This window comes from Oryx dammah, unplaced genomic scaffold, assembly GCF_014754425.2.
Source record: "Oryx dammah isolate SB20612 unplaced genomic scaffold, SCBI_Odam_1.1 HiC_scaffold_10, whole genome shotgun sequence".
NCBI lineage: Eukaryota > Metazoa > Chordata > Mammalia > Artiodactyla > Bovidae > Oryx > Oryx dammah.
This window is the reverse complement of record NW_024070194.1, coordinates 32,787,636-32,796,187: the sequence shown is the minus strand read 5'-3', so window position 1 is coordinate 32,796,187 and position 8,552 is coordinate 32,787,636. Positions and strand designations below refer to the sequence as shown.

At 40.0% G+C, this 8,552-nt stretch overlaps 1 non-coding gene across 1 annotated transcript; it reads left to right on the top strand.

Annotated features, from left to right (window-relative positions):
• Window positions 1–6,448: 6,448 nt before the first annotated feature.
• TRNAC-ACA lies at window positions 6,449–6,520 on the top strand. Its single transcript has one exon. It is a non-coding gene; the product is annotated as a tRNA-Cys (tRNA).
• The last annotated feature ends 2,032 nt before the right edge of the window (window positions 6,521–8,552 follow it).

Below are 8,552 nucleotides of genomic sequence, written 5' to 3'. Positions count from 1 at the left end.
CCAGGCCTCCCTGTCGATCATCAACTCCCGGAGTTCACTCACACTCACGTCCATTGAGTCAGTGATGCCATCCAGCCATCTCATCCTCTGTCGTCCCCTTTTCCTTCTGCCCCCAATCCCTCCCAGCATCAGAGTCTTTTCCAATGAGTTAACACTTCACATGAGGTGGCCAAAGCACTGGAGTTTCAGCTTTAGCATCATTCCTTCCAATGAACACCCAGGACTGATTTCCTTCAAAATGGACTGGTTGGATCTTCTTGCAGTCCAAGGGACTCTCAAGAGTCTTCTCCAACAACACAGTTCAAAAGCATCAATTCTTTGGCGCTAAGCTTTCTTCACAGTCCAACTCTCACATCCATACATGACCACTGGAAAAACCATAGCCTTGACTAGATGGACCTTTGTTGGCAAAGTAAAGTCTCTGCTTTTCTACATGTTGTCTAGGTTGGTCATAACTTTTCTTCCAAGGAGTAAGCGTCTTTTAATTTTATGGCTGCAGTCACCATCTGCAGTGATTTTGGAGCCCAAAAAAATAAAGTCTGACACTGTTTCCACTGTTTCCCCATCTTTTTCCCATATAGTGATGGGAACAGATGCCATGATCTTCATTTTCTGAATGTTGAGCTGACAGAATGTGGTCCACTGGAGAAGGGAATGGCAAACCACTTCAGTATTCTTGCCTTGAGAACCCCATGAATAGTATGAAAAGGCAAAATGATAGGATACTGAAAGAGGAACTCCCCAGGTCAGTAGTTTCCCAATATGCTACTGGAGATCCGTGGAGAAATAACTCCAGAAAGAATGGAGGGATGGAGCCAAAGCAAAAGCAATACCCAGTTGTGGGTGTGACTGGTGATAGAAGCAAGGTCTGATGCTGTAAAGAGCAATATTGCATAGGAACCTGGAATGTCAGGTCCATGAATCAAGGCAAGTTGGAAGTGGCCAAACAGTAGATGGCAAGAGTGAACATCGACATTCTAGGAATCAGTGAACTAAAATGGACTGGAATGGGTGAATTTAACTCAGATGACCACTATATCTAATACTGTGGGAAGGAATCCCTTAGAAGAAATGGAGTAGCCATCATGATCAATAAAAGAATCCGAAATGCAGTACTTGGATGCAATCTCAAAAATGACAGAATGATCTCTGTTCGTTTCCAAGGCAAATCATTCAATATCACAGTAATCCAAGTCTATACCCCAACCAGTAACATTGAAGAGGCGAAAGTTGAATGGTTCAATGAAGACCTGCAAGACCTTTTAGAACTAACACCCAGAAAAGATGAGCTTTTCATTATAGGGAATTGGAATGCAAAAGTAGGAAGTCAATAAACACCTGGAGTAACAGGTAAATTTGGCCTTGGAATATGGAATGAAGCAGGTCAAAGGCTAATAGAGTTTTGCCAAGAGAACACACTGGTCATAGCAAACACCCTCTTCCAACAATACAAGAGTAGACTCTACACATGGACATCACCAGATGGTCAACACTGAAATCATATTGATTATATTCTTTGTAGCCAAAGATGGAGAAGCTCTATACAGTCAGCAAAAATAAGACTGGGAGCTGACTGTGGTTCAGATCATGAGCCCCTTATGGCCAAATTCAGACTTAAATTAAAGAAAGTAAGGAAAACCACTAGACCATTCAGGTATGACCTAAATCATATCCCTTATGATTATACAGTGGAAGTGAGAAACAGATTTAAGGGACTAGATCTGCTAGATAGAGTGCCTGATGAACTATGGATGGAGGTTCATGACATTGTACAGGAGACAGGGATCAAGACCATCCCCATGGAAAAGAAATGCAAAAAAGCAAAATGGCTGTCTGGGAAGGACTTACAAATAGCTGTGAAAAGAAGAGAAGTGAAAAGCAAAGGAGAAAAGGAAAGATATAAGCATCTGAATGCAGAGTTCCAAAGAATAACAAAAAGAGATAAGAGAGCCTTCCTCAGTGATCAATGCAAAGAAATAGAGGAAAAGAACAGATGGGTAAGACTAGAGATCTCTTCAAGAAAATTAGAGATACCAAGGGAAAATTTCATGCAAACATGGGCTCGATAAAGGACAGAAATGGTATGGACCTAAAAGAAACAGAAGATATTATGAAGAGGTGGCAAGAATACACAGAAGAACTGTACAAAAAAAGATCTTCATGACAAAGATAATCACGACGGTATAATCACTCACCTAGAGCCAGACATTCTAGAATGTGAAGTCAAGTGGGCCTTAGAAAGCCTCACTACAAACAAAGCTAGTGGAGGTGATGGAATTCCAGTTGAGCTATTTCAAATCCTGAAAGATGATGCTATGAAAGTGCTACACTCAATATGTTAGCAAGTTTGGAAAACTCAGCAGTGGTCACAGGACTGGAAAATGTCAGTTTTCATTCCAATCCCAAAGAAAGGTAATGCCAAAGAATGCTCAAATTACTGCACAATTGCAGTCATCTCATACACCAGTAAAGTTATGCTCAAAATTCTCCAAGCCAGGCTTCAGCAGTACATAAACTGAGAACTTCCAGATGCTCAAGCTGGTTTTAGAAAAGGCAGAAGAACCAGAGATCAAATTTCCAACATCTGCTGGATCATGGAAAAAGCAAGAGAGTTCCAGAAAAACATCTATTTCTGCTTTAATGACTATGCCAAAGCCTTTGACTGTGTGGATCACAATAAATTGTGGAAAATTCTGAAAGTGATGGGAATACCAGACCACCAGACCTGCCTCTTGAGAAACCTATATGCAGGTCAGGAAGCCACAGTTAGAACTGGACATGGAACAACAGACTGGTTTCAAATAGGAAAAGGAGTATGTCAAGGCTGTATATTGTCACCCTGCTTATTTATTTTATATGCAGAGTACATCATGAGAAACGCTGGGCTGGATGAAGCACAAGCTGGTATCAAGATTGCTTGGAGAAATATTAATAGCCTCAGATATGCAGATGACACCACCCTTATGGCAGAAAGTGAAGAGGAACTAAAAAGCCTCTTGATGAAAGTGAAAGGGGAGAGTGAAAAAGTTGACTTAAAGCTCAACATTCAGAAAACTAAGACCATTCAGGTATGACCTAAATCAAATCCCTTACAATTATACAGTGGAATTGACAAATAGATCAAGGGATTAGATCTGATAGAGTGCCTGATGTACTATGGATGGAGATTTGTGATATTGTACAGGAAGCAAGAATCAATACTATCCCCAAGAAAAAGAAATGCAAAAAGGAAAGATAGTTGTGTAGCTGTGAAAAGAGAAGTGGAAGACAAAAAAGAAAAGGAAAGAAACCCATTTGAATGCAGATTTCCAAAGAATAACCAGCAGAGATAAGAAAGCCTTCCTCAGTGATTAATGCAAGTAAATAGAGGAAAACAATAGAATGGGAAAGACTAGAGATCTCTTTGAGAAAATTAAAGATAATAAGGGAATATTTCATGCAAAGATGAGCACAATAAAGGGCAAAAATTAAGAAGAGGTGGTAAGAATACAAAGAAGCACTGTACAAAAAAAGATCCTATTGACCCAGATAATCACAATTGTATGATCACTCACCTAGAGCCAGACATCCTAGAATGTGAAGTCAAGTGGGCCTTAGGAAGCATCACTGTGAACAAAGCTAGTGGAGTTGATGGAATTCCAGCTGAGCTACTGCAAATCCTAAAAGATGATGCTGTGAAAGTGCTGTACTCAGTATGTCAGCAAACTTGGAAAACTCAGCAGTGGCCACAGAACTGGAAAAAGTCAGTTTTCATTCCAGTCCCAAAGAAAAGCAACGCCAAAGAATGTTCAAACTACCACACAATTGCACTCATTTCACATGCTAGCAAAGTAAAGCTCAAAATTCTCCAAGCCAGGCTTCAACAGTACATGAACTGAGAATTTCCAGATGTTCAAGCGGGATTTAGAAAAGGGAGACGAATCAGAGATCAAATTGCCAACATCCGTTGGATCATCAAAAAAGTGAGAGTTCCAGAAAATCATTTACTTCTGCTTTATTGACTACAACAAAGCCTTTGACTGTGTGGATCACAACAAACTGTGGAAAATTCTTCAAGAGATGGGAATAGCAGACCACCTGACCTGCCTCTTTAGAAATCTGTGTGCAGGTGAAGAAGCAACAATTAGAACTGGACATGGAACAATAGACTGGCTCCAAACTGGGAAAGGAGCACATCACGGCTGTATATTGTCACCCTGCTTATTTAACTTATATGCAGAATACATCACGAGAAACGCTGGGCTGGATGAAGCACAAGCTGGAATCAAGACTACAGGCAGAAATATCAATAACCTCATATATGCAGATGACACCACCCTTATGGCAGAAAGTGAAGAAGAACTAAAGAGCCTCTTGATGAAAGTGAAAGAGGAGAATGAAAAAGTTAGCTTAACACTCAACATTCAGAAAACTAAGATGACAGCATCTGGTCCCATCACATCATGGCAAATAGATGGGGAAACAGTGGAAACAGTGATAGTCTTTATTTGGCGGGGAGGTGGTGGGGGTGGGAGTGGGGGTGGGGCGTGCTCCAAAATCACTGCAGATGGTGACTGCAGCCATAAAATTAAAAGAAGCTTGCTCCCTGAAAGAAAATCTATGACCAACCTAAACAGCATATATGTATATTTTTTATTATTTTTTTTTACTTTACAATATTGCATTGGTTTTGCCATACATTGACATGAATCTGCCATGGGTGTACATGTGTACCCCATTCTGAATCCCCCTCCCACCACCTTCCCCATCCCATCCCTCTGGATCATCCCAGTGCATCAGCCCCGAGCATCCTGTGGCATGCATCGAACCTGGACTGGTGATTCATTTCACATATAATAATATACATGTTTCATTGCCATTCTCCCAAATCATCCCACCCTCACTCTCTCCCACAGAGTCCAAAAGACTGTTCTATACATCTGTGTCTCTTTTGCTGTCTCGCATACAGGGTTATCGTTACCATTGTTCTAAATTCCATATACATGCGTTAGTATACTGTATTGGTGTTTTTCTTTGGACTTACTTCACTCTGTATAATAGGCTCCAGTTTCATCCACTTCATTAGAACTGATTCAAATGTATTCTTTTTAATGGCTAGGTAATACTCCATTGTACCACAGCTTTCTTATCCATTCGTCTGCTGATGGACATCTAGGTTGCTTCCATGTCTTGGCTATTATAAACAGTGTTGTGATGAACATTGGGTACACGTGTCTCTTTCAATTCTGGTTTCCTCGGTGTGTATGCCCAGCACTGGGATTGCTGAGTCGTATGGCAGTTCTATTTCCAGTTTTTTAAGGAGTCTCCACACTGTTCTCCATAGTGGCTGTACTGATTTGCATTTCCATCAACAGTGTAAGATGGTTCCCTTTTCTCCACACCCTCTCCAGCATTTATTGCTTGTAGACTTTTGGCTCGCAGCCATTCTGACTGGCATGAAATGGTACCTCATTGTGGTTTTGATTTGCATTTCTCTCATAATGAGTGATGTTGAGCATATTTTCATGTGTTTGCTAGCCATCTGAATGTCTTCTTTGAAGAATGTCTGTTTAGTTCTTTGACCCATCTTTTGATTGAGTCGTTTATTTTTCTGGAATTGAGCTGCAGGAGTTGCTTGTATATTTTTGAGATTAGTTGTTTGTCAGTTGCTTCATTTGCTATTATTTTCTCCCAACCCAAAGGCTGTCTTTTCACCTTGCTTATAGTTTCTTTTGTTGTGCAGAAGCTTTTAATTTTAATTAAGTCCCATTTGTTTATTTTTACTTTTATTTCCAGTATTCTGGGAAGTGGGTCATAGAGGATCCTGCTGTGATTTATGTCGGAGAGTCTTTTGCCTATGTTCTTCTCTAGGAGTTTTATAGTTTCTGGTCTTACGTTTAGATCTTTAATCCATTTTGAGTTTATTTTTGTGTATGGTGTTAGAAAATGATCTAGTTTCATTCTTTTACAAATGGTTGGCCAGTTTTCCCAGCACTACTTGTTAAAGAGATTGTCTTTAATCCATTGTATATCCTTGCCTCCTTTGTCAAAGATAAGGTGTCCATAGGTGTGTAGATTTATCTCTGGACTTTCTATTTTGTTCCATTGATCTATATTTCGTCTTTGTGCCAGTACCATACTGTCTTGATGACTGTGGCTTTGTAGTAGAGCCTGAAGTCAGGCAGGTTGATTCCTCCAGTTCCATTCTTCTTTCTCAAGATTGCTTTGGCTATTCGAGGTCTTTTGTATTTCCATACAAATTGTGAAATTATTTATTCTAGTTCTGTGAAAAATACCGCTCGTAGCTTGATAGGGATTGCATTGAATCTATAGATTGCTTTGGGTAGTATACTCATTTTCACTATATTGATTCTTCCGATCCATGACATGATATAATTCTCCATCTATTGGTGTCTTCTTTGATTTCTTTCACCAGTGTTTTATAGTTTTCTATATATAGGTTATGACTTCCCTGGTGGCTCAGATGGTAAAGTGCCTGTCTACAATGCAGGAGACCCAGGTTCGAGCCCTGGGTTGGGAAGATCCCCTGGAAAAGGAAATGGCAATCCACTCCAGTACTACTGCCTGGAAAATCCCATGGACAGAAAAGCCTGGTAGGCTACAGTCTATGGGGTTGCAAAGAGTTGGACACGACTGAGCAACTACACTTCACTTCACTTAGTTTCTTTGGGTAGATATATTCCTAAGTATTTTATTCTTTTTGTTGCAATGGCTTTATCCCAGGGATGCAAGGATTCTTCAACATCTGCAAATAAATCAATGTAATTCACCACATTAACAAATTGAAAAATAAAAGCCATATGATTATCTCAATAGATGCAGAGAAAACCTTTGACAAAATTCAACATCCATTTATGATAAAAACTCTCCAGAAAGCAGGAATAGAAGGAACATACCTCAACATAATAAAAGCTATATATGACAAACTCACAGCAAACATTATCCTCAATGGTAAAAAATTGAAAGCATTTCCCCTAAAGTCAGGAACAAGACAAGGGTTCCCACTTTCACAGCTACTATTCAACATAGTTCTGGAAGTTTGGGCCACAGCAATCAGAGCAGAAAAAGAAATAAAAGGAATCCAAATTGGAAAATAAGAAGTAAAACTCTCACTGTTTGCAGATGACATGATCCTCTACATAGAAAACCCTAAAGACTCCACCAGAAAATTATTAGAGCTAATCAATGAATATAGTAAAGTTGCAGGATATAAAATCAACACAAAGAAATCCCTTTCATTCCTATACACTAATAATGACAAAATAGAAAAAGAAATTAAGGAAACAATTCCATTCACCATTGCAACGAAAAGAATAAACAGCATATTAAAAAAACAGAGACATTACTTTGCCAACAAAGGTCCGTCTAGTCAAAGCTATGGTTTTTCCAGTAGTCATGTATGGATGCGAGAGTTGGACGCTAAAGAAAACTGAGCACCAAAGAATTGTTGCTTTTGAACTGTGGTTTTGGAGAAGGCTCTTCAGAGTCCCTTGGACAGCAATGAGGTCCAACCAGTCCATCCTGAAGGAAATCAGTCCTCAGTGTTCATTGGAAGGACTGATGCTGAAGCTGAAACCAATACTTTGGCCATCTCATGCAAAGAGCTGACTCATTGAAAAAGACCCTGATGCTGGGAAAGATTGAAGGCGGGAGAATAAGGGGATGACAGAGGATGAGATGGTTAGATGGCATCACCAGCTCGATGGACATTAGTTTGAGCAAGCTCCAGGAGTTGGTGATGGACAGGGAAGCCCGGCGTGCTGCAGCGCTGGGGTCGCAAAGAGTCGGACACGACTGAGTGACTGAACTGATCTATAGCCAGACTGTACGATACAAGTTTAACATACAACTGTTTCCCTTTACACCAGCAATGAAGTGGAATTTAAATTAAAAACACAATATCATTTACGTTGGCACTCCTTCAAAAGGCAATATTTAATTATAAAACTAGTAAAATATTTTGTATATATCACTGTGTGCATAGTCACTTCAGTCGTGTCCTATTCTGTGTGATCCTATGGACTGTAGCCTGCCAGGCTTCTCTGTCCATGGGATTTTCTAGGCAAGAATACTGCAGTAGGTTGCCATTTCCTTCTCCATGGGATCTTTCCTACCCAGGTTTTGAACCCGTGTCTCTTAAGTGTTTTGCATTGGCAGATATGTTCTTTACCAAGTGCCAAGGAAAGCAAAATTCTAATTAATTAAATCATCCAAATATGTGGAGAGTTTCAAGTTCGTGGATCAGAAGACTCAGAATTGGCAAGATGTCAGTTTTTCTCAATTTGATATCAAGATTCAGTATAATTTCAATCAAAATACCAGCAAATTAGTTTTGTGGATATAGACAGACTAATTTTAAAGTTTCTGTGCTCACATGCTACCTTGCTTCAGGCATGTCTGACTCTTTGTGATGTTATGAACCATAGCCCACCAAGCTCCTCTGTCCATAGGGTTCTCCAGGTAAGAATACTGGAGTGGGCTGCTATGCTCTCCTCCAGGGAATCTTCTTGACCCACCACTTCTCTTACATCTCCTGCATTGGTAGGCAGGCT